A 27,516-nucleotide genomic window follows, 5' to 3' on the forward strand; every position below is an offset into this window, starting at 1 on the left:
GGGAAAAGGGAAGGAAGGCCAGAGGCTCACCTGGTACAGTGTGGGTGAAAGGAGGTTCCTGCCCTAAAAGCTCAGCCCATGAGGGGAAGGAAATTATAACCTCTCCTGTGGGCAAAATTGGGCAGATTAAGGAGAGTATAAAAGAAGCTGGTTGGCTACCAAAAAGGGTTGAGTGGTGTGCCCCCTAAACTCCTGTACCTGATGCAAAGCCCCAGATGCCCCAACCTAGTTATGGCCTTGAATTTTGTTAAACCAATTCATTTCTCAATTAATCCACACTTTTTTTTTTTGCCCCTGAGGGGATTGGGGTTAAGTGACTTGCCCAGGGTCCCACAGCTAGGAAGTGTTAAGTATCTGAGGTTAAATTCAAATTTAGGTCCTCCTGACTTCAGGGCTGATGCTCCATCCACTGCACCACCCGGCTGCCCCTAATCCACACCCTTTTATGAAATGCTTCCCAATGTGCTGGGTGGTATGACTGACAGTTAAGATAGGGATTACCTCCTGGTTTCATTGATATAAAGTACAATTAGTCCAAAAGCAAATGATGAAATGAAGTTAACATTCCCTTTAAGTAAATATACACTCAAGGAAGGAGAGAGCGCTGAGGATTTGGAGCTCCTGGCTGTGGCTTCCAAGCCCAGCTTTGAGGGAGAGTCTGCAGTGAGCCCAGAGCCCTTTGCCCACATGGACAAAGCCAGTAGGAACACCTTGGGGAGGTTGGGCGGTCCCATGGTGAGGAGAGAGACCTGTTTTTAAGAACTCAGCTAGAGACCCAAAGGGGAAGGTTCAGCCGCTGGAGTGACCTAACCTTCCAGACAAAAGATCATAAGACTAATTAAGTCACGTATTTCCCTGCAGCCTCTGCGGCCTCTTCGGTAAAAAGAAGGAGCTGGTTCCTTAGGTCCTACTCTCAAATCTCCTATACTCCTAAACCACAGATTTGCCTAGATACTATTCTCTTCCCCCCCCCCCCCCATTCTAGGGCAATATTTTAAATTTTTAATCCTTGTGCTCCAGGGCTGGCCTGAGGCAATGGATGATAAAGTAGAAGAACAGGTCTTGAAAGCCAGGCTTCCATTGTTCCAGTCATTTTCCAAGTCAGTGACCTCTTTCATCCTTTCTGCTGAGCTGTAAGGGGCGGAGGACAATTTACTTAGGGCTGAAGGCTTCCTTAAAATTAGATTCGAAACTCTCACCAAAATTTAGCCATAAATCAGCAGATTAGAGACCTTTTCTGGAAGGGAAGGGAATTGTGGGCATGGAAAATTTCTTCTGAAATCCTACCTAGGAGGTAGGGACAAGGAGAAGGAAGAAGAGCTTTAATTTCCCTAAAGTCCCATCCTGTGGGAAAGTAGGAGTTTCCAGGCCTAACTCGGGGCTAGGCCCAACTCCCCAAGTTAATTCAAAGTCACTCAACCCAAGCACACAACTTCCTCTCCTCCCTGGCTACTCAGGGACATTTATGAGTCAAGTGGATAGTAGGATTTTTCTCCTTTAAAACTCTGTAGGGGCAGCTAGGGGGTGCAGTGAATAGAGCACCAGCCCTGAAATCAGGAGGACCTGAGTTCAAATTTGACCTCAGACACTTAACACTTCCTGCCTGTGTGACCCTGAGCAAGTCACTTAACCCCATTTGCCTAAGACAAAAAAACTCTAATATTTTTTCTCTCTCAAGAGCTGTGTCCTATTTTAACATATTTTTATTTTGCCTCAAATTTTGATTTCAGAACTGCTTTCAAATTCTGCCTTCAACACATCCTGGCAGCATGACACTGAACAAATCACTCTGGAGAAACTCTCCAAGACTCTAAATTGCAAAGAAGGTAACTTGGTAGAATTTCTTTGCTATTCAGGAGTGAGTGCCCTATTATACCAGTAAATCATAAACCTATTTCTTTTCTGTAAGGAATTCCCCCCACCAATACATGCTGGCAACTGAGCTGTGATTTATACTCATAGAGTTTCCTGGGGGCCCTGAGATATTGAGGACTTGTCCCTGGTAACTCGGCTCAAGAACTGGGCCTGGCTGTTTCTGATTGCCAGCCTCCTAGTCCCTCCATCTGTGACACCATTCTACTAGTCAGTCAGTCATTTACTCTGAATACCCCTTATGCTCTCCCTAGATTATTTATTAAATGGAGAGAGGGACTAGACCTGTCATTTAATTGATGAGGAATTTAATTGAGGAAACTGTACCCCCACAGGTTGTACCTGCTCCTTTTGCCAGGGTCACATAGATGGTATGTGTAAGAGGAAGAACATGAACTCAGCTGCCTCCTAGGCCCGGCTCTATAGAGGAGGGCTGCTCTTCGTGGACTAAATCACTTGTACTGGCTGCCCCATAGGACTGTTTAAAGTATAGCACTGGGTAACCTTAAAGCTCTAGTTTCAGTTACAGATTACTTAAGAACAGAGTCATATTCATGTGTTGCAGGTGCCCCCTTTCCTCACACCAGCACAGGGGGGAAAGTTCCTCTAGTCCTGGCTTAGGTACAAACCTGGTCATTTAAGGTCTCTGGTAAGATAGGGGAACAATGGTCAAAGTTATAAAGAAGCAAATTTCCTCCATCAGTCAATAAGCATTTATTATTTCTGTGACAAGCACCTAAGTCTAGTCCTGTTTCTCGTCCTTCTCTTTCTCTGGATGTCGGTGACCTGGAGGCTTCCCAGTAATCATCTCACCTGGACTTTAATATTGTACTGCCCATGGCCACTAATCACTCTTCACTCAGGAATTCCTTAGGGAAATCTCTGTCACTGGGAAGTGTAAGGATGGTTTCTGATGGAGTCATTCAAGGGCACAAACTATTGGAAAACAAGCATAGCAAGGAGCCTTGATCCAAGGAAACAGGTTCTTACCTAATTCCTTAAAAGAACTTCATGTCATTCCTATAATTTTGGTTAACCACTTAAAGTCATATTAGCTTTTGCAAAGGAATACTTATTTCGAAGCTATAACAGGGAGGCAGCTAGGGGCACAGTGGATGAAACACCCTGAGTTTTCGTCTGGCTTCAGCCCTCTGACCCTTATTAGCTGCACTTTAACCCCAATTGCCTCACCAAAATAAAATAAAAGATATAGTAGAAACAAATATACACATATCCTCTGGACACATGGGGTACAATCCCACTCCCAGCATTCTCTGTGCAGGGGAGGGAATTCAGCTCATAGCATAAGTCATTCCACTGAGTTTTAAGCCCAAAGCTCCTTCGGTTTGTATCTTGATACCAGAGTATCTCAGGACTTCTCCGGGAGACAGTCCCTACCTAGCACCTCCTGGAATCCTGCCTTCGAGATCTAGATTCTAGAACCTCTGCCTGAAAGCAAAGCCATTTGTTCCTTAGTCTGTTCAGTGGGAGAGCCTCCCTTCTCACTGCCGGAGCTCCGGACTAGGAAGGAGATACTGTTTACTATCAGAGACAGGTAGCACTCTGGGATCCCAGGTAGACCCCAGGGAAATGGCACCAGAGAAAAGAGCCCCCACAGAGATCCATGAGGAAAACTATTCCTCAGTGAGCAGGAGGCCCAACCACCAACAAGTTTCCTTCTTCCTGCTGCTTTGTGTGTCTGTGAAAGGGCAAGACCCACATATGGGGCTGCCCCTGGAAGGAGCGGGGTCCCCTTCGCACAGGTCGGGTGACCCTCAGTGGGCCGAGGTCCCTTCCAGATCTGAAGTGCGTCTGTCTTTCCCTCTGACTGGGAAGAGACGTCCTTCCCACTCCTTTCCCAAAGGGTAGGAGGCGGTGATGGACGGATCCTGGGAATGTTGGCCTGAGGATTGGCAGCGCCAGCCAGGAGATGACGCAAGCCTCCGTGACATGAGCTCAGCCTGGCTTGGGCCCTCCAGAATCCCCACACCTGCCTCCCCATCCCTCCCACACCCGCAGAGGCTCACCCCACCCTGCTTGGCCGTGGGGCTGCTCTCCCTCAAACAATAGCGGCCCTAATCTCCAAAGATCCTTGTGAAGCAGAGCTAATAAATCCCCCCCCCCCTTTCCTCCCTTCCAAGCAGAAAATTGGCCCGGGGAGAATTATAGCCGGAAGTTCATGGGGAAGGATGGGAGGGATGACAGGGCAGACTGTCAGACCTGCACCCAGGACGGGGTCTGGACACTGTTGGATCCCCAGGGGCTGTAACTGGGCCCAATATGGAGGAGGGAATTCACTGGCTCCTTAGTCCTGAGCCCTAGAGCTTCCTTTTCCCATCGTGGGCTCCCAGGGCAGGCAGGATGCCCTGGGAAACTGCTCAGCCTGGGCCCTGACTGCTCTGCTTCAGACACTCCCACCTGACCCTTTCCCAGGAGAGAGAGGTGGATTCTGGGGGTTCCTGGCCCCTGCTTTCTCCTCCCTCTCCACAGGACCCGGGTGGATCCCGGAGTGTCCCAGCATGGCAAAAGCTTGAGGCAATTGGCCTATGGCTCCTTTGGCCCTTTTCCTTCTCCTCCTACTGCCAGCCCCCTCCTCCTATTCCTTCAGATCTCCCTTCCCAGGCCCCACCCCCAGCCCTTTCTCCATCTTTCCTGCCTTTGAAGCTGATGCAATCTGAGAAGCCAGTGAGCTCAGCCTGGGCCGTGCTGACAGGTGAGCCAGCAGCACACTCACAGCCAGACCCCGCAGCCCTGCGGCCGCCCCAAGGCCCCTCACTGGGAGACAGTCCTGGTCCGAGCTCAGTGCCCAGGTCCCAGAGCCGGAGAGAACTGGGGGGGAGGAGGGGAAAGAGAGAAGGGAGCCAGGCTTCTCCTGTGCCCAGCAGGCCTGGGTCTAGGCCTGAATCTGGGCCTGAGTCTGGGTCTGGGTCTGGGCTTGGTGCTGCACATGGGCCTTGTAGAGGGGCTGCAGAGAGTAATGATACACAGTGGCTGCTGGACCTGACCCAGAATGGATCTCCTCTTGTGAGAGGCTGATACAAGGAGACTGAGAGGCAGTCGGGTGGTCTGACCCCTATCTGACCTCTGTCTGACCCCTGTCTGACCTTTGTCTGACTTCCTATCCCCCGTTTAAATACCTTATTACAATTACATCATTACAGCACACTGAAAATGTGTGAACTAGAGAACCGTGACATCACCGTGCTAAGTACTAAGTATATGTAAACTAGAGAACCATCATCTCATCACTGAGTTATCATCTTGTTCTAAGTATCCTTGTTTCAAGTAGAACACAGGTAGTCACGCCTCTGACTGCTCAGGAAGGCCGAGAGCCCTTAGGGGAGATGGGGAGCCCAACCAGACCCTGTCAGCAGGTTCCCTCTGGGATGAAGGGTCTTGGTCTGGGCCTGGTTATGGGCCTGGACCTGGGTCTTGGTCTTGGTCTGGGCCTGGACCTGGGTCTGGATCTGGGCCTGGTTATGGGTCTGGACCTGGGTCTGGGCCTACTGTGGGGGAGATCTAGGTCTGGGCCTGGGCCTGAATCAGGGTCTAGGTCTGGGTCTGGGCCTAGAGCTGCATATAGGTCTGGATCTGGGCCTGGTTATGGGCCTGGACCTGGGTCTTGGTCTTGGTCTGGGCCTGGACCTGGGTCTGGATCTGGGCCTGGACCTGGGTCTGGATCTAGGTCTGGGCCTGGGCCTGGGTCAGGGTCCAGATCTGGGCCTGGTTATGGGCCTGGACCTGGGTCTGGGCCTACTGTGGGGGTGATCTAGGTCTGGGCCTGGGCCTGAATCAGGGTCTAGGTCTGGGTCTGGGCCTAGAGCTGCATATAGGTCTGGATCTGGGCCTGGTTATGGGCCTGGACCTGGGTCTTGGTCTTGGTCTGGGCCTGGACCTGGGTCTGGATCTGGGCCTGGACCTGGGTCTGGATCTAGGTCTGGGCCTGGGCCTGGGTCAGGGTCCAGATCTGGGCCTGGTTATGGGTCTGGACCTGGGTCTGGGCCTACTGTGGGGGTGATCTAGGTCTGGGCCTGGGCCTGAATCAGGGTCTAGCTCTGGGTCTGGGCCTAGAGCTGCATATAGGTCTGGATCTGGGCCTGGTTATGGGCCTGGACCTGGGTCTTGGTCTTGGTCTGGGCCTGGACCTGGGTCTGGATCTAGGTCTGGGCCTGGGCCTGGGTCAGGGTCTAGATCTGGGCCTGGTTATGGGCCTGGACCTGAGTCTGGGTCTAGATCTGGGCCTGGGCCTAGTGCTGCATCTGGGTCTGGGTCTGGGTCTAGGTCTGGGTCACATAAGCGCTCCTCATTTATTTGCAAGGCTCCATCTAGTTCACTCCCTGTTTCTGGTTCAGAGAAGATGGGAGAACAAAAAGTTCAGCTAATGAGAGCTCTGAATTTACTCCCAGAGTGTGTGAGTTCTGTTGCTTAGAACCGTGTTCTGGGCGTGAAGAAGAGTCGGGTCTGGGGGCCCGTTTCTGTAACCCGGTCACTTCTAAGGATTTATTGTGCAGTACTCACTTGGTGAACAAGGGCTAGATTGTCTGAAAAATGACACAGTTCTTTCAGTGACCCTGAGATTCCCTGAGAAGGAGAGATACAACTAAGACCGGGTGAACGTGGCTTTCACCTTGAGTACTGACATTCAGGGAGTTCTCTTTCTCCCCTTGGCAACCAGTGTTTAATCCTCCACCAATCTGTCCTGGGATACACTCAAACCTTCTCCAAGCTACTTTCATCAAGATCCTGTTGCCATAGCACCCTCTCTGGAAATCCAATTCCTCTCCCCTCCCCCCTTAGGGATGAAGGCTGGATTCTCTCAGGGATAGGCTACAGGCTTTCCCAATTGGCCTGTAGCCACAGTCTAACTAACAGCATCTTGTCACAGTTGTTCCCCCACACAACTCACTGTTTGTCTCCCATTCAATTGATTTCCTCAGGTAAAAGAGGAAGGAACAGGCATTTATTAAGCACCTACTGTGTGCTATTAAATACTTACCTCGGGCTACTATCAAGGTCCGTATATGGACTGTTTGTGCCTGGCTTTGTGGTAGAATCACTGGAGCTCATTTTGCTTTGATCAGCTACCTTTAGGTACCCTGGAACCGGATCCCAACATAGTGATGTCATTTTGATCCCCTTCAAGCATGAAGGAGAATAAGTGGACACTGGGCTAAGTGCTTTACAAATCAGGTCTCATTGGATCCCCACAAGGGTGGGGGTGGGTGCTGTTGCTATCCCATTTTATAGTTGAGGAAACCCAGGAAGCCCAGGGTCTCGCTGCTACCATCTTGCCTTGGAGACGGGAGAATTCTCTGTTAGGCTCTTTCCTGGGGGAGGGAGGGGATAAAGACCCCTCTTCTAGTACCAAAAGTTTTCCTGAAATGTTGTAGAACACTGTGGACTGTGAAAATTAAAACTGAGGATTCTTCCTCTTGTTCCCCGCTCTGTCTCCCCAAGGACAATGCATGATGCTAAGAGAGTGGGTGCAACTCATTTTGAATAAGGGATGAGTAAAGAGAAGTGATAAATATGTTGTCAGAGGACCAGAAAAGCAAAACAAAACAAAAAACCTGGGGTCAGTCCGGGAGTGTGGGGAAAATGATGGGGGCTGTGACCCCTTTAAGATTCCTTTTCTGATCTCCAACTTTCTTTGAGACTGACCTTTGATTCACAAATGCTGGTTAAAACCACCCTTTTGTATTCTAAGGGGAAAGATCCAGATCTCAGCTAATTTAGGCTGTACTCAGCCCCATTCTAATGATCTGCTCAGGTTTCCCAACCCCCACTCAGTGGGTTCTGACCCTCGAGGAATCCACCTGGAGCTCCACCCTAGGCCCTTTCAAGCAAATAAAAGAGCCAAGCTGGAATCATCTCTGGCAGAGAGTTGAAACATGCCAGCACCATGCTTTGCATCACAGACTCTCTGTCCGCTGCTTTTGGTGTATTTCTTCCTCTATCTAATACCTTTTACTAACCAGACTTTAACCTTACTTCCAAACCCTACAGTTTTTTTTATCAATCTAGGTTTTCGGGCCTGTAAATTCCTTTACAGGGGACTCTCACACTGCCGCTAGAACTCATTTAACTTTGTATCCTTATGCCTAATCCAAAGGGGTTGCAGGGGAGCTCCATTTGACTCCCTGTACCCAAACCTGCCACTAGACCTCAATTAATCCTAATTTTATTTAGGTATCCCTTAGCTAGACTTCAGCATTTGGTTATACCTCATCAAAAGGATAGCAGATGGAGAGTTTGCGTGCTCCATTAAAGAGAATTTTAGGAGCTCTCTAACACTGTAAATAACCATTCTCTCATCCTGCCCCTCCCCAAGGTAAACTAGTGGAAGGATATAGATAAGGGTCCCACAAGGGGAGGGGGTGATCTGCATTGTCAGAGGGGATGGCCCAAGAGTGAGACAACAGATCCGTTAGAGCCTTGGAGAATTAAAATGGCACCGAACTCTGCGAGCCAAGAACTGTGCAGCAAGTTCACACCTTCGGTGTTGATGAAAATGGGGCACTGAATCAAGAGGAGATGATTTATGTGGACAAGCTCCAGTTGGGTGAGTTCAGGCTTTTGGATTCTCTGTCTGGCAGTCTGGTTCCTTATTGCAATTATAAAGTCACGTGTGTGGTCCTCTGCTCCAGAAGGCAAGCATTCAGGAACTCCCACAACATGGCCACGTGATTCCTTTTTCCTGGGATCAGGTTATTCAAAAATCGAAACAAATCTTGTCTATAGTCCATTATTCAGTGCTTGTGACTTCATCTAGTCTTAGGGGTAACCCTAAAACCTCAATGTCTTTTTTTGGTTAGTTATGTCCTGTCCGGAATTTGGTCAAGGAAATTACCAAATTTGCCTCCTTATCGTAAATGTAGCTTCTATAAAAGCTTGTGAAGTAAGGGAAGCCTTTATTTCACCACCTAGAAAATGAAAAGTATTCACATAAATCCAAAAATAAACACAAAAAGCTCTCAAATGGGCCCAGGATTCATGAATTCCAGAAGGGAATTGAACTTGGGGTTGTCAGAGCAAGGCAACATACTCTCTCATGGGGACTTTTATCTTCTTCCCAGGCTCTCAGGCCTACCATGACATAATCCTCAGCCTGTCAGACTTGTACTATCTCAGCCAGGGGATAAGCATTTCTTAAGCCCCTACTCCCAACCACCTCTGTGCTAAACCCTGAGAGTGACAAAAGGCAGTCCCTGCCCTCAAGAAGCTCACAATCTAATGGAAGGAAAAACATGCAAGTGGTGATGGGCAAATGAGCTCTAATACAGAACACATTGGAGATAATCAACCAAGAGAAGGTCCAAGCCTACTGAGCATTGTGAAAGGTAGGGTTTTAGCAGGAACCTGAAGGAAGTCAGAGAAACTGGGAGGTGGAGATGAGGAGGGAGAGCCTTCCAGAAGTGGGGGACACCCAGCAGGTGAAAATGCCTGCAGTTGAGAGATGGGGGTTCTTGCTTAAGGAAACTAGCATCACTTGGTCAAAGAGTATATGAGGAGGGGCAGCTAGATGGTGCAGTGGCTAGAGTACCAGCCTGTAAAGGCCCTTTAAATGGGCGGGAACAGTGCAACAGGAGATTTGAGTGGCCCAGAAGTAATCTCTGTGGATATAGGACTTCCCTGTGGGTGGGATCTTGGCCACATTGAGATAGCTTTGTAATGACTCTCTCGCTGGTTGGCTGGGTGTGTGACCTCACAGGCCCTTTATAAGCCCACTGCAGGCAGCAAGTTGCTCTCTTTAACCTGGCTCCCTAACCTGGGGTAGCTGAGCCAAGCTGAGGATAGCCGAGAGGTAAGGATTTTGGTAGTGAATACGTGGGTCTTCAAACCAGGTGTTCACTAGGGAGCTAACAAGTCAGGGCATTATGTGAGTAGGTATAATAAAGGTTTTAAAGTTTACACGTGGCTGTTCTTGAGTGTGCTACCAGTTATTAAACTATAGATTCAAGAAATCATGGCCAGAGACCTTTGAAGGCCTCAAGAGGAGGCGAGCCAGGTAGAGTTGACACTGCAAAGGTCAGTGGTCAAAGGTACTCTGTTGGGCCTAGGGCAGACTAGTAATTGTAACTGCCAGGGGGGCATGTTACACCAGCCCTCAAATCAGGAAAACCTGAGTTCAAATCTGATCTCAGACACTTAACACTTCTTAGCTGTGTGACCCTGGGCAGGTCACTTAACCCTAATTGCCCCAGTATATGAGGGAGAAGTAAGTGCAAGATATAAGGAGCCTGGAACACTGAAGGTTTTGAATGCCAAGGAGAAAATTTTATATTTGATGTATGCATATATTGGATTTAACATATATTTCTACCAATTTTTTTTTTAGCTGAGACAATTGGGTAGACTACTTGACATCTAGAGGAGGGAATGGGGGAAGGATGGGAGTTAGAACACAAGGTTTTGCAGAGGTTAATATTAAAGAATTATCCATGCATATGTTTTGAAAATAAAATGCTTTAATTTTTTTAAAAAATTATATTTGATTCTAGAGGTGATAGGGAGCTGCTGAAATTTATTGGAAGAGGGACATGAACACAATTGAATCTGTGCATTATAAAAAACACTTCTGCAGCTAAATGGAAAATAATCTAGAGTTTGGAAAGACTTGTGACAAACAGACATGACGCCAGGATTTTGCAATTTTCCAGGCATGAGATAAGATACTAGGATAATGATCATATATCAGAGGAGACAAAGAGACAAATTCGAGAGATGTTGCAAAGGAGAAATTATCAGGTCTTAGCAACATGTTGGACATGTTGGATATGGTACCTAGGTTATAAACCTGGGGACTGGTACCCTTGACAATACTAAGAAAATCTGGAAGGGTGGAGATTGCAAGGATGAGTTTTGGACACATTGAGCTTAAGTTGTCTCTAGGACATTACAGATTAATAAATTTAGTAGGCAATTGGAGATGGAGATTAGCAGAGAAGCTAGGGTTGGATAAATAGGATCTGAGAATCATCAGTGTAAAGAAGACAATTGATCTCTAGAAACTGATGAGATCAAGGAAAGGGCTCACTTCTTCACGTGAGACTAAGGGGAATGAAGAAATAGTGGCTGAAGACATCTAAATAAAGAGATGAGAATGAGGGAAAAGAGGAAGTTGTCAGCCAACGGTCTCAATATTTTCACTAAAATATAAGGCAAGATTCTCAATGAGAGTGGGGAAGAGAAAGCTCTGGAAGATTTGAAAGACTTATGAAAGTCTTGGAAGAGTCACTGTGATGAGTAAGATGGTGAGTTATTTATCAGCCCAGTTGAGGTTACATAACACAGAGTGGAGTCAGTCATGATTTTCTCCACTGTCCTTCAGTAGCATGTGTGTAGGAGTAAAAATGGCAAATGGTGATAGTGAGTCAAGGCTGAGGCTTGGCAGAACCCAGTTGGCAGAATGATAAGGGGATCAGGGACTCAAAAGGAGAGGAGAGTGTAATGTTGAGCTGGTTCAAGGAGATGAGACAGGAAAGGAGGAGAGTGTAGTTCAGAGAAAATCAACTAGAGGGAAATTGAGAAGGCAAGGGATTGGAGGTTGTAGCATGGAAGAAGAGAATGGTTTGGTCCTGGAAGGCAAAGGGAGAGGGAAAGTCAATGCACTGCAACTACCTTGAAGTGTTGTTAGGAAAATGAGATGAAGTCTGTAAAGCATTTAGCACAGTGCCTGGCACCTGGCTGTTTCTTTCCTTTTCTCCTTCCTTGTCCATAGCATTTATTATCTCATCTCATCCTCATTATTATGTCATGCTTTTGTGTTCAGTAGCCATTACCTGCCTCTGTTTCTCTCTTCTATGTGTGTTCTTTTATTTATTATATTTATGTTTATCATATATGTGATTATATTTTATTTGTTATATCTAAATAAGTGGAAAAATGGTCCAAGGAGTTGGGGAGTGAGCCTGGTTAGAAGTGAATATGGTCGACTTGGTTCTAGAGTGGAACTCACCAATGAGAGGAGTGGAGATATTGCCAGGTGGAGAAGACCTGCTGATTGTTAGCTGGAGGTCATAAAAGTCACAAATAGAAGAGAGAGGAAACAGAAGTCATTTTCTCACGGCCTCATGGATACATAGACCAACTCGGTTGGATGAGTAGTTAACGTTAATTAAAGAGCCCTTCATTTTTTTTAAGACCTCTGTCCAGTCATGTGGTTCTAGATTTTTTCCAGCTCAGGTCGGTCTCCCTGGTTATCGGAGCAACCTTATACTCTCTTCCTCCCTCTCTGTGTTCTAGTTCTTAAGTCCCATCACTGTCTCTGAAGCTGTTTCTTCACCAAGGACTAGAGCTTCCTTTTCATCCTTCCATTCTGTGCTCCTGAGACAAGAGTCCAGGTGGCAACCCAGAGCAAAGACCACCTGAGGTCAGTTTCATGTCCTGCTCTTCAATCCCAATTCTTGTTGAGATGGTGAAGCTGGAGGATCAATCACTGTCCCCAAGGATGTCCAGAGAAAGAGCAAAAAATGGTGATCATTGAAAGCCTTCATTCCCATCCGACTTAGACTTTCAAAGTGCGTTTCCCCGAATTATCTCCATGGATCAGCCATAACGACTTGGGGAGGGAGATAAATCAGGCAGTATTATTTTATGGGGAGGCCCCTTAGTTTGATTGACTGATTATATCTTTAAAATCTGATGAGCGAGGTACAGTGACAAGATCTGAGGACCAGAGTTTAAATCTTGCCTCTGAGGCTTCTTACCTATGAGGAAATCACTTCATGGCTGATTTCCTGGACCTCAGTTTCTTCTCCTGTAAAAATGAGAAGGAGGGAACCAGCTGGCCTCTGATTAGTCTTCGAGTAGAAGCAATAGGTCAACACCTGGATTACTGGACATCACATAACTGAGATTTGGCTAAATCCAGATTTTTGAATTCAAATCCATACTGCTCCCACCCCCACCCCCCACAAACACATGTATTCTCCTGCCACCAACCCTGGGCTGAGACCATCTGGGCCAGTCCGTTCCTCGGAGTGGTGAGTACGTCCAGCTAATGGGGCCAAGGTCACGGCTTTGTTCACCGAGGCTAGTCAGATTCTCACGGGGGAACATTCTGTTCTGTGGTGAACTGTACACAGTGTCTCAAGTTTAAATTGTGGGCCACAAGCAAAAAAAGGAGCCTGTGAAGGCAACAGAGCTCAGGGAGAACGGACCTTCTCTCTGTTCTGCCTTTTTCTGGAGGTTTCACTCAACAAATATGTAGAAAGTACCTATTGCGTGTAAAGCTGTGTTAGAAATGACCAGCACAAGTTAGAATTGCAAAGTGCTGCTCACACACCATCTCATTTACCCTTTGCAACGGTTTGCCATGAGTAATCCAGGCAATTAATCAACAAGTACTCATTAAGAGCCTACTATGTGCCAGTTACATTCATTAATATTAATATGCGTGGCAGAGAGGTAGCTGACGGGAGAGAATGTACAATTTGTGAGTCAGGAAACCTGAGTTCATCCAGCCTTATTTACTTACTAGTTGAGGAAGCCTGGACGACTTACTTATCTCTGCCTATCTCGGTTTTCTCATCTGTAAAATGGGGATAATAGCACTTCTCTCCCAGGGTTGTTGCCAGGTTCAAATGAGATTATATAAAGTGAGATCTAGATGCTAGCTATAATTATAATAGGTTCTGGGGACACCAGGATAAAGGATTAAGGGATCCCATTTTGCAATGAGTTTTTTATCTAGGGCTTCCATAACAAAGGAGAAGCTTTCAGTTTGGGATCAGAAACCTATGGGAGAGTTGGAGGGTAAATGTGATTGTTTAAAGGACGCCAAAAAAACCCCAGGAATTGCCATTTGAATAGTCTACAATCAGTTCAAAGATGGAAGAGAGAAGTCATTATCTTCTATATCACGCTGACTTCTCCATTCTTGGCTAGGACAGATTGGGCCAAAACCTGGAGTTCAGTCAATCCGGAAAGGTCACGTCAAAAGGCTAGGAATTATGAGCCTTATGTTACCTATAGATGAACAAGGACTTAAGGTCAAAATGGTGGTTCAGGGTGGAGACAGAGAGAGTCCAATGTCCATGAGTTTAATATGATTATTATAGAAGCCAATATTTACATTGGGCTTTAAGGCTTGCAAAGCTTGTTATTTACAATCTCTTATCTGAGTCTCACAACAACCCTCTGAGTAGGTGCTATTATTCAAATCCCCATTTTACAGATGGGGAACTGAGGCTCAGAATGACTTTTCTAGAGTCACACAGCTAGTCAGTGCCTGAAGACTGAGCCCCCCCCATCCCTGCTGTCTTACATTCCAATACAAAGGGGCAGAGATGATCTTGACCCCTAACCTCTATCTTGTGTCCTAGTTGAGGTTCTTCAGGCTGGCATTGGATCAGGCAGAAATTCTAGGACCTGCCAGAGAATCTTGACCCATTGAGAGCAGAGTGCAGGGTCTGCAGCAGTGGGAAGTGCTAATATAATCCCCATTTTACAGATGAGAAAACTGAATTTGAGAAATGTGAAGGGTTCACAGCTAGTTAGGTCAAGGTCAAGGTGCTGCAACTCAACCCCTCAATGTACAGAGGAAGAAATGGAAAATTAAAGGGGTAAGTCAGGAAAAATGAGACAAACTCCCTTCCCCAGCCCATGCCCATGCCCAGGGTATCCTCTCCTAGAATAGACTAAGGAGAGCTTAGAGAGTAAGGGATACAGTTAAGCAGGGTGGAAGCTGATCTCAAGAGCAGCCTCTGACTCCAGCCGGGAGGACATTGAAGGTCTTGGGGGGAGGAAGGGATTGGGAGCAAACCAGGCCCCAGACTTCCTATCTATACTTTGGCCACACACCCAGACCTCTTCCTGGGAAGTGACTCTCCCTTCCCTAGGGTACTGTTCTAACTCCACTCCCTCAGACTTTGAGGACCCAAAAACTCCCACCCATTTTCCTAAGAACTCTCTGAGGCAGGCAAAGCATTACAGGGACACAAATGCTCTCCAATGGCTTCCTATTGCCTCTAGAACCCAAACATACAGACCCCTGGTTAGCCTTGAAAGCCCCCCTCAAGCTGCCCGCCACCTTCCCAGCCTCATTACTCCCCTTCCTGAATTCTGCCATGCAGCCTTCCCTCTTGCTCTAGCCATCTTGCATTTCCATGCTTTCGCTTTGCTCCCAAACATGAGATCAGACCAGATCCTCTAAAGCCTTGTCCAGCAGCCTGCCCGTCTGCATGGAGTTCAGCTTCCAGCCATGCTTTTGTCTACTCTCTCGCCAACCACTTTGCCACCCATCCCAGGAGCGCCCTAGTTTGCCTTCATAGTTGTCCCCACTCCGCATCTGTATTGTTTCACTCTATCAGAATATAAGCTTCTTGAGGGTTTTGTATCCTCAGCATAGTATTTAGTCCCTAGTAAGGCATTATATGAATAAATTATAAATTATTTTATATGTAATATAAAAATTAAAATAAACCTCAATAAATGCTTTTTCTTTCATTCATTCAAATTATACTTCTATAAATCCTTGAAGAAATGGGCTGTGATGTGACAAGCTATAAATACAGAACTTCCATCTAAGCACAGATTTCCTAGAAAATGACATTTTTTTTTTACATATTCTATTATCTTCCTCTACACCATGCCCAGCAGGTTAGTTGTAGGTTCTTGGATGAACTCCACTGCCCAATATCATTCTCTGATATAAAACAGCAGTCCCTGGAGGAAGTAATGGTCATCTTGTTTTAGGTTTTCTGCAAAAACCCCTTGGCTTTTGAGCTGCTAATGTGTTTGTGTGAAAAGATGAACTCCATGAGTTCTCTGAGATCATCAGAAGTCTGTGAGGGTTATCAGCTTTGGGTCCTTCTCTCCAGTCGGAGATAAGGAGTTATTTTGGGATACATTATTACAGAGGCTAACAAGGCTCCTGAATTTGGCAGATTTCTGAGGTACTTTACAAATTGGAGTTACTCCAAGTCTCAGTGGTGCATGATGATGTGAACTGGATATTATGGGGCTTCCAAGGGATGTTTCCAGATTTCAAAGTGATTTTTCCAGCCAAAAGCTTCCTGTTTTGGGGAGCCCCCAAAATGCAGCTGGATGACCAAATTGTAAAATAGTAATATAATGGAACATAAATGCTCAGTAAGAAAAAATAAATATGAAAAATTCCAAGACCACAGGAAGACTGATATAAAGAGAAGGAAGCAGAACTAGAGAGACAATACAGACAATAAATGAAATAATTTCAATAAAAAACAACAATGGAAGGGATTTAAATCATCTATTCTTGGTCCCAGAGAACAGATACTAAAGCGTGTTTCTCTCAGTAGATAAATAAAAGATGCTAAATATTGTATACTTTATCAAGTATGGTCACTGGGAGCAGGAAATGGCAAACCACTCCAGTATCTTTGCCAAGAAAATCCCCAAAGAGTCAGCCTTGACTAAAATGACTGAATAACAACAAATAGTCTCTGTCATGGGTAGTTATACTTATCTGACTTTTTTTCTATTGTATAAAAGAGGGTTAGTTTAATTACAAGGCATTTGAGAAAATAATTGTCATATAAAAAAGTGTCAATCAATAAGTCTTATTTGAATGCATGATTTTATTCATTAACTCCTGTAAGGATGCGGTTCCTGCAAAACAAGAGAAGGGAATTGTAAGGGTCCTTTAAATGAGCAGCCACAGCGCAATGGGAGATTGAGTGCTCCAGGAAGTATTCTCTGTGAATATAGGACTTCCCTGTGGGTGGGATCCTGGCCACATTGAGATAGCTTCGTAATGGGTGACGACTCTCTCGCTGGCTGGCTGTGTGTGTGACCTCACAGGCCCTATATAAGCCCACTGCAGACGGCAGTTGCACTCTTTAACCTGGCTCCCTGAGCCAAGAGATGGATAGCCCAGAGAGGTAAGGAGTTTGGTAGAGAACATGTGGGTCTTCAGACCAGGTGTTCACTAGGGAACCAATAAGTCAGGGCATCAAGTCAGGGCATTATGTGAGCAGGTATAATAAAGGCTTTTAAGATTACATGTGGCTGTCCTTGAACGTGCTACTGGTTATTAAACTATAGATTCAAGAAATTGTGGCCAGAGACCTTTGAAGGCCTCAGAGGAGGCGAGCCGAGTAGAGTTGACACTGCAAAGGTCAGTGGTCAAAGGTGCTCTGTTGGACCTAGGACAGACTAGTAATTGTAACTGCCATGAGAGCATGTTACAAACTCCCCCCTCACTTTCTAGTTCCTTTTATCTGTTGTCTTCCTTCATTAGAATGTAAGCTCTCTGAGGCCAAGGACTATCTTTTTTTGCTTGTATTTGTATTCCCAGCACATCACAATGCCTGGAACATAGTAGACACTTAATAAATGCTCTTTCTATCTATCCATCTATAATGAGCATCACTATTATAGAAAAAAACCCTTGAGAGAAATTAATGAAATCTCTCCACCCCGACATTAGATGGTAAATGATTGGGGACCCTAAAACTTCAAATGTTTCTTAATCAAATGCATATTTTCCAAGTCAAGGGCATAGCTAATGTCCTTAGAAGAGCTGCAGAATAGCTTATAGAACTGGATGTACCACTATAATCTGATAGAAAAGATCAAAATGTCAGTTACATGAGTCACTGCAAAAAAATTAAGCAAATTCCTTAGTTAATGGCTAACAAAGTACTGGAAGCTTGAAAAATATTGCACAACCCAAATACATTGTTCTAACATAGAAAATATCCACATCTGCTCTCGATTCATGATCCAAGAAATATTGGCCTACTTTGTAAGCTCCTTAGCACTAATCTCATTGAGAAGTCCCCCCCCTTCCATTTGTTTGATGAGACTTTCTCCTAGGTTTTTGAAAGTGTGTCCCTGGAGAAGACATGGACATGCCCTCTGGCACTTTGTTGGGGAAATTAGAGATAATTCTTGATTAAATCTCAGTGACTTGCAACTATGTCTGAATTAGAAATTAGAATCATGTGAAAGGCAATGGAGAGGCATAGGGTGAACACAGCCAAGTTATAACACAGAGTCAGTGAGGAAATCCAAAAAGAAGCATCAGTGAAAAGTATAATAAGAAAAGAGGACCAAATTTACTTCTTTGGAGTCTGCGAGTTGGAGCCATCCAGTACCTCTGGAAAAATAATTAGGTTAACAAGATGGAAATTTGGAGAAGAGATGAAGCAGTGAATCTCCCTTTTTCTTGAAGAGGTGGGAGCCAAGATTGTGTAATATTAAATATGCTGTCAGATGAAACTGCTATGTTGATGGAGTTTGCTCAATTGTTTTCAATGGTTACAAGGGAATAGAGCCTTAGGAGCTGGAGAAGTGAGTAATATGTGACGTCAAAACAAAAGTCATTCATAAACTTTTTTAAAAGTAGGATTTACAGGAGGGCAAGAAGAAGACCAATTTATGTCCCAACCCTAAATGTTTGAATTATTGAACTGTTATATTGAACAATTCATACCCTAGCAAGGTTATGCTTAAGAGTCTGCAAGCTAGGCTTTCCAGAGAAACAGGCTGGTTTTCAAGGAACAGAGGAACTAAAGACCAAATTGCCAACATTTTCTGGATAATGAAGAAAGCATTTACTTGTGCTTCCCTGACCACACTAAAACTTTTGACTGTGGTGTATCACAAAAAATGTGGCAAATTCTCAAAAAGATGAGAGTACCAGATCATCTTACTTGTCTTCTGAGGAACCTGTATGTGGATCCAGAAGAAATAGAACTGAACATAGAACAACTGATTGGTTTAAGATTGGGAAAGGAGGACAAAATTATATATTGACATCTTATTTAACTTCTATGCAGAGTACATCGTGCAAAATGCCAGGCTGAATGAATCAAAAGTTGGAATTAAGAGTGCCAGGAGAAATTCAGCAGTTTCAGATTTGCAAACGATACTGTTCTGATGCCAGAAAGTGAATAAGGATTTAGAAGCTTCTTGATGAGGAGAGTGCAAAAGCTGGCTTGAGGCTTAATATAAGAAAAACTAAAATCTTGGCAACTGCTTCCATCACTTCTTGGTAAATATAGGGAGAAGAAATGGAAGCAGTGTCAGATTGATATTTTTGTGCTCAAAGATCACTGCAGATGGTGAATGCAGCCTTGAAATTAAAAGATGCTTTGGATAATGATGACAAATTGGGACAGCATACAAAAAAATCAGAGCTATCACCTTGCCAACAAAAGTCTACATAGGTAAAGCTATAGTTTTTTCTAGTAGCAATGTATGGCTAGGAGAGTAAGACTATAGGGGAATGTGATGCTTTCAAATTGTGGTGACGTAGAAGACTTTTGGGAATCCAAATCAATCCTTCCTTGAAGAAATTAATTCAAGTTATTCACTGGAATGTCATAGACTGAAGCTGAACTTAATTGCTTTGACCACATAGTGATAAGACAGGACTTATTGGAAAAGTCCCTGATGTTGGGAAAGATTGAAGGCAAAAAGAAAAGGGAATGGCAGAGAATAAGATATATAGAGTGTCATGGAAACAGTGAACATGAATTTGGACAGATTTTGGAGTTTTAGAGAGATAGAATGGAGTACAGAAAGGCTAAGAAGCTATGGTCTGATATGACTGAACAACGATAACAACAAAGACAATTTGTTGGTTGTTAATGAGCTTTTGCAAGCCATTTATGTGTTGTTTGCTCTTGTTTGTGGGTTCTTTGTATTTTGTATATTTTCTTTGGAGTAAAGGTCTTTCTGTAGCCAGGACTCCTCTGCCTAATCCTCTCCTCAGTCCTAGGGCAAGAAATACAAAGATATTTCAGAGAGAAGCCTGGGGTCATTAAAAATATGATCCACTTTCCCAAGCTCACTTTTCTCCTTCTTTTAATTCTGTGGTCAGTCTATTGTTAATCTTCAATGTGTCCAAGATATAGATGGATAGAGAGGTAGAGATAGATATGTGTTATAGCATTCTTCAAAGCTTTTTCCACTATTCCCAACCTGCATGCCCAAGTTAGGTACCAAATGCTTCAGGATCAAAATATTCCTTATGTGCCTAGTATGTGCCAGTCTCTGTGCTAAGCACTAGGAATACAAAGAAAAGCAAAAGACAATCTCACTTCTCAAAAAACTGACAGTTTAATAGTGGAGATAACATGCAAGCAACTTTGTATTGTACAAACAAGCTATATGTAAGATAAAATGGAAATAGTGAATAGTGAGAAGTTTCTAAAATTTTGCAAATGATTTTATATTTTAAAATAATTTTCTTCTTGGTTGTCACATCATAGCAAGGAGAAGCTTTTGCTGTCTGAGTCTGTTTTGGGTTTCTCAACATGGTGACTTCTTTATATCAACTTCCATAGGAAATGATAATAACCTATGTTCCTTTATCTGTTCCTTTATCCACTTCTCATTTTGAAGTGGTCAATAGTTTGTTTAAATAGGTCAGATCAGAGCCACAATTAAGGTGGACAACCAGGGAAATTTAAAATAATAATTTTAAAATATTTTCCAGCTTTTTACATTTATCTTTGGCAATCTTTGACTTCTTTAGTAGCCCCCAAACGACTAATCTTGACATCTTTGTGATACTGATTGCATCATTGCAAGGCTCCCTAAAAGAAATCCATAATCACTCAGAAGAGTTTGGTCTAACTGTTGTTGTTATTCAATCATTTCCAACTCTTCATTATATCATTTGGGATTTTCTTGGCAATGCTATTAGAGTGATTTTTCCCTCTCCAGTTCATTTTGCAAGTGAGGAACTCAGGTAAACATGGTTTAGGTGACTTGCCCAAGCTCACACAGCTGGTAGGTGTCTGAGGCAAGATTAGAACCCAGGAAGATGAATTTTCCTAACTCCAGGCTTAGAACTCTATCCACTGACCACCTACCTGCCATTGGTTTAATTATCCATATAAGAAAAAAACAAGCAGATGAAAGACACCTAGATGGTAACCTAACCCTGATTGCAAGTTTAGTTTAGCTCTAATTAAATAAAATAAGAAACTTCCAGACAAAATGACTTCTTCTGAATTCCAGTTGCATTTTCTGCTGCTCAACCTTACCCAGCTCCCTCCAACCACCAGACTGCCACATCCCAAGTAGCAACTACGTGGTATCCCAGGTTGTACCTGCATGGGAATATTATCCTAGAATTCTCCCTTCAGGTTCAACTGAAATGGTCTCCATTAATTTTAGCTTTGCTTTGGCAGTTATCTTGTGTTGCTTGCTCTGGGTGCCAATATTGCTTGTTATAGTTCTGGATCAGGTTAGAGTTGTTATAATTGCATATCCATATCTTCTCATCTTTATTTTTTTTCTAATTGGGTATGAATTTTTTTTTTATTTTTGCTATAACAAGCCAATGGTTTAATTGTTCATAGTCAAATAATTAGGAAATACCAGTCAATTTCTGTCAAGCTATATAGCAATTTCACCTTTTTGTGATGTATTTTGAGTACTTACTAATCTCTTCTTGAAGAAGACCTTTCTAGTAAATAGATTTGAGACTTTTGTGTAAAATGCAGGTTTTTGCTCTTTTTGATTCTTGACCACAGGCTTTATTTTCCAACATATATTCTGCTAACCTCCCCATGACTACCTTCATTTTAAGTGACTGCATAACTACTGTCTTTCTACCCAGGTTACTTATACCTTCAGAATCTAATACTTAACGTGCAACAAGAAAATTGGATTTACACACATATGTTGTATCTAGGTTATACTGTAACACATGTAAAATGTATGGGATTGCCTGTCATCAAGGGGAGGGAGTAAAGGGAGGGAGGGGAAAATTTGGAAAAAATGAATACAAGGGATAATGTTATTTTAAAAAAATACTCATGCATATATACTGTCAAAAATTTTATAATTATAAAATTAAAAAAATTAAAAAAGAAAGAAATATTTTATCCTCATCTTAAAAAAAAAAAAAGGTGACTGCATATTCAGTATAGACTTATTTCATTTGAAGGGTCTTAGCACATTCATGGTAGAATTTTTTACCCTCTTCATTCTCCAGAAGGAATGTTGAATCATGAGTTGAATTTACCGTTATGGTAGCTTTCATGCTTATGCTTATCATGGATGCTGAAAGATGAGATGATCAAATATCTCACAAAATGATTCCCAGAATAAAAAAAAAAAAAAAAACAATTCCACCAACTCTCTCAACTCTTTATTTGTCGCTTGAAGGACAGCTTGGGATCCATCCATTTGGCTACAACTTCAAATCTCTTCCTGTTTGTCTGTCCCACTTTTGTCTTTGTATATCAGTGTAATATCATGGAGCCTGGAACATAGTAGGTTCAACAAATGCTTATTATTATGTCAAGAAAACCAACATTAATAAGTTTAAGTTTCTCCAGTCAACAGTCAAAATTATAAACATTTATTACAGATAAAATATAGAAGATACAGAAAAAAAACCAAAACAGTCCCTGCCCTCAAGAAGTTCAGAGTCTAATGGGGGTGGTCCAGTAGTCTGTTGATTGCTCTTTGGACCAGGGCATCCACATTTGGTATATTAATGGCTGTTGTTCAGTCATTTTTGAGTTGTCTGACTGTGACGCTATTTGGGCTTTTCTTGGCAAAGATACTGGAATGGTATATATGGTGGGTATCACATGAAACTGATGGCCATTTTGTATTTTTCTGTTTCAGGTGACGACTGAGCTCATGGAAACTGAATGGATGCCCATCAGTTGGGGAATGGCTGAATAAGTTGTGGTAAACGAATGTTATGGAATATTATTGTTCTGTAAGAAATGACCAACAGGTTGATTTCATAAAGGCCTGGAGAGACTTGTATGAACTGATGCTGAGTGAAATGAGCAGGACCAGGAGATCATTATACACTTCAACAACAATACTGTATGATGATCAATTCTGATGGACGTGGCTCTCCAACACTGAAATGATTCAGAGCAGTTCCAATGATCTTGTGATGAAGAGAGCCATATACACCAGAGAGGGACTGTGGGAACTGAATGAGGATCACAACACAGCATTTTCACTCTTTCTGCTGTTGTTTCCGTGTATGTTATTTTCTTTCTCTTTTTTTCTTTTTGATCTGATTGTTTTGTGCAGCAAGTAATTGTATTAATATGTATACCTATAAAAAAAGACAAGAATTCAAAATCTAGATACCATGAACTTATTTTTAGAATAATAAACTATTTTCAACATGATTGATTTTCTTTGTAATCCTATGTATTTTATTTTATGAGTTTAAAATATGGTTCTGAAAATGTATCTCTGAGTTTCATCTGACTACCACAGGGATGCCCGACACCAAAAATGGTTAAGAACATCTACTCTAAGACTATCAGAGGCTGAGAAAGTGCTAGAGGGAATATCTTACCCTCAGAGTTTCCTGTACTGATAAAATCACAGGTCCTCTCCTTGTCCCCAGACCATGTAATATTATTTTATAAGAGGGGTCTCCATTTTCATCAATGAGGGTACGCCCAATGCCGATGCAGATTACAATTCTCCCACATTTTGGCCGACATCCTTTGCTGAAGTGATGAGTCTGAAAAAAAATGCATCCTGTCAGCCACACCACCCTTAAGGAACCTCTGAATTTAGGTAGGTTCATCCAAAGAAAGCATTGCCAGGTCTGTGCTGGAAACTTTCCCAGCCTGGAGGGTCCCACCATCTCTTTTCCTCCTCTGGCATGTGCTGGCAAACCCAGCTTCAGTCAGTCAGTTCTTGTAATTTTACTATTGTTGCTTATAGATCTTGGACCAAAAGTCCCTAGGCTAGTGCTTTAGGACTTTCTGAAAACTCGTCCCACCAACATGCCCGTCCAACCTTTTCCCCACTACTGCCCTCCCCGGCTCTCCCAAGAGAGGCGGAACAAGTACTCTAACTTCCACTGTGGCCTCAGATCCTGTCTCTGAGACTCCGTGGCCCTGAACCAGTCCCAGCAGCTCTCTAAGATATTTACTGAGAAGGTCTCCCTCTCCCAGAGTTCCCTGTACCAACGAAATCACAGGTCCATTCCCTACCCCATCCCTCTGGCCCTGGCTGTCCATACACATGTCAAAGTATCTAATTTTACATGTACTTTGTTCTTGTTATCTATTTATCCCATTCAGGTACATTTTTACAGGGACAGCTGAGTGGTATAGCGCAGATGAGTATCAGCCCTGGAATCAAGAAGAACTGAGTTAAAAATCTGTCCTCTGATAATTATCAGCTGTGTGAACCTGGGCAAGTCACTTCACCCTGCTTGCCTCAGTTTCCTCACCTGTAAAATGAGCTGGAGAAGGAAATGATAAACCACTCCAGTATCTCTGCCGAGAAAACCTCAAATGGGGCTCCAAAGATTGTACATGATCAAAACAACTAAATAACAAAAAGGTCTCTACATTCCTCCAAGGTCACGGTCCTGCCTCACGACTAGTTACGCAATAGTGAAAATCGGGGGCAAAGTTTGATATATAGGATCTGCTGACTCAAAGTTTAATTCTCTCTTCTTTCCTTCATTCCTTCCTTTTTCTCCTTCCTTTCTTGTTTGTTGCTTCTGTGTCACTAAAAGGAGGACGCTGAAGTCGTGTGCTTTTGGTTTTTTTTGTTTTTTTTTCCAGGGTGAAGGATAGATTTTGTTTCCTTTCTTGGGCATATTAGGGTGAGATATTTTGGTTGGGAACAAAGATGCATCTCCCCCCCTTTTTGATGCCCCCGTATCCTCTGTTGGCCCATTAAGCTCCCTGCCTTCCTTTCCACTACCCAAAGCTCAAATTTCCTTTTTTTTGTGTGTGTGATTAAAGAATGGAACCTTCTCTTATCTCCTACCCCTCAAAGGTCGTATTTCTGGAGTGTAAAAAAAGCTACTGTGCACAGATGTAAGGGCAAATGAGGATACAAGACACACAAAGAGGACCTCATGTCTTTCTGAATGACCGAAGCACCCTGCTGGGTCTCCCAGCCTCCATCCTTATGCCCTGTGTTGCTGCCAGATTAGCCTTCCTAAAACTCCACTTTGATATTGTTCCTGCTTTCCTGAAAGCCCTTCCAAGGTCCCCTACAATCTCTCCACATTTCGCCTTCCCAAGCTCACCCTGGGCTCCTTTCCAATGGCAGATATGGGTTCCAGCCTGATTGTTTGATCCATTGCACCACAGGCACACCTTTCACTCTCTTTATCTCTGAACTTCTCCTATCATTCTTGAGTCCCTTCCTGCCAGTGCAAAGATAGCATCTCTCAGAAAACCTCCATGGCTATTGGGGAACATTTATTCTACAGTTAGGCCGTTGGGCAGATACATAAATCCAATAGTAAAAATATTTAATTGAGTATGAAAGAATAAAAACAAGAAGAAAGGAACTCAACTAGAAAAAGCATTCTCTGAGCCCATAGACAATTGGTTTAATCTTTTACACCTTTAAGGAAGTTAAAGTCTAATTTCACTTAAACCTGCTTGATTTGGCAGCAAAGCCAAGATTGGGGAACAAAGTCCCTCTTCAGAACACACAGCCACAGTAATGGAGGTTTAAAGTTTGGAACCATTTCTTGACTGACTTTCTTGGAGTTCCCTAGGAAGGTTAGCCAGTGCAGGAACTCTTGCCTCTGCCCTGCAGAAGTCAGAGCTCAGGATGAACACTAAGGTTCTGAGATATTCTGACCCCTGCCTCACAGACTCCTCTCCCTCTTTTCATCTCCCCTCCTCTCTATTTCTCTCTCTTCATCCCTCTTTATTTCTCTCTTGTCTGTCTTCTAGTTCTCTCTGCTCTCCCTCCTTTCTTTCTTTCTCTCTTCTCTCTTTCTGTCTCTTCTCTTTCTTCCTCTCTCTTTTTCTGTGTTCTCTTTCTTTTTTCATTCTCTTTCACACTTTCTCTCTCTGACTCTGTCTCTTTATCTTGTTTCTATTTATCTCTCTCTCCAGCTCTTTCTCTGTCTCTCCCTCTCCCTCCTACCTCTCTCTTTTCCCCTTCCTCTCTCCCTTTTCCCCCTCCTCTTCCCACCTCCCACCCCTGACCACAATTCTATATCTTGTTTCTTCTTCTCGTTCCATTCTTTCCATGCTTGCTTAATTCAGCTTCTCAGATCTTCCAACTTATTAGAGCACTTTCCACCCATCAGAATCTCTCTTCCCCCTTCCCTCCATAATGCTATGGACTGATCCATATTTCTCTGGAAAACATAATCTGGAGAATATCTCCCAATGAGCAAGGCTCTTTCAGTCCCCACACTGTGGACAATGACTGGCCTACTATAATCAAATTTTGCAAGTCACACCCTTCCTCCTAGACCAAACTTGCCTCCTTTCCTAAGTTCATTTGGCAATTCTCCCCTACCTTGCAGCTGCTTTTTTAGTGTTGGCTTGAATTGTAATTGAGATTTTTTTATTGTTACTTTATTTGTTCCAGGTTTCTCTTCTAGAGGGCAAGTAACACGTTTTAGACTTCTTTTGATTTCCCATGGCACCACAATTCCTTGCTCATTACTCAGTAAATGTATGGAATGGATGCCAGTGGGTCAGCTGGAGAGCTTAAATCTGGCTCTTGCTGTAACTCCCCCCCCAACACCCACACATTACTCTACCAGAGTAACATGCATGGAAGCACAGATGTATAGGGAGCATTTGCACAAGGGTGACTCCCAACTCTCTCACAAACGGTCGCTGATTGCTTTATAAAGATCTCAGACAATCAATATATAGTACCAATATATAATACCAATCAATATATAGTTCCAATATATAATACCAATCAATATATAGTGCCAAGATATAATACCAATCAATATATAGTGCCAAAATATAGTACCAACATATAATACCAATCAATATATAATTCCAATATATAATTCCAATATATAATTCCAATCAATATATAGTTTCAATATATAATACCAATCAATATATAATTCCAATATATAATACCAATCAATATATAGTGCCAAGATATAATACCAATCAATATATAGTACCAATATATAATTCCAATCAATATATAGTGCCAAAATATAGTACCAACATATAATACCAATCAATATATAATTCCAATATATAATTCCAATCAATATATAGTTTCAATATATAATACCAATCAATATATAATTCCAATATATAATACCAATCAATATATAGTGCCAAGATATAATGCCAATCAATATACAGTTCTAATATATAATACCAATCAATATATAGTGCCAAGATATAATACCAATTAATATATAGTTCCAATATATAATACCAATCAATATATAGTAAGCGCTTCCTCCATATTGACTCTGTTGGTGGACATGCAATACAACTGCTACCGTCGAACGACTGACCATCTACACTGGACGTTTTAGGAGTCAACAAAGAGATCCTTGCTGTTTCAAATATGTGTGTCTGTATACGAGGTCCATACAGAAACATGGGGATGATAATTCGTGTGGGTTGGGGTATTTGTAGAGCCCAGGAGGGGACAAATCAAACTTGACCACCAATAACTGGTGTAGTCCCTAACTCTCTGACCCTTATGTCTAAGAGGTCTTAGCAGGAGCTAGGAGAGGCCCTTGTCCCAGGACAGTAGTGATTCTCCTGCTCTCTAGAAGACTGGAAGTGGAATCAAGAAAACCGGGATTCAAGTCCTATTTCTGACAGTCACTAGCAATGTGGCCTAGGCAACTCACTTAAGCTTACTCAGCCTCAGTTTCCTATTCTGTAAAGTGAGAATACATTAGCCCTTAGTAACCATCCCATAAGGAAGAATTTTTTCAAATGAGGT

The 27,516-nt window shown here is 43.2% G+C and overlaps 1 long non-coding RNA gene across 1 annotated transcript; it reads left to right on the top strand.

Annotated features, from left to right (window-relative positions):
• The first annotated feature begins 4,497 nt into the window (after positions 1-4,497).
• LOC141553167 (uncharacterized) lies at positions 4,498-22,984 on the top strand. Its single transcript, XR_012485295.1, has 2 exons — positions 4,498-4,585; positions 22,453-22,984. It is a non-coding gene; the product is annotated as an uncharacterized LOC141553167 (long non-coding RNA).
• Positions 22,985-27,516: the final 4,532 nt, after the last annotated feature.

This window comes from Sminthopsis crassicaudata, chromosome 2 (assembly GCF_048593235.1).
Source record: "Sminthopsis crassicaudata isolate SCR6 chromosome 2, ASM4859323v1, whole genome shotgun sequence".
NCBI classification, from domain to species: Eukaryota; Metazoa; Chordata; class Mammalia; order Dasyuromorphia; family Dasyuridae; genus Sminthopsis; species Sminthopsis crassicaudata.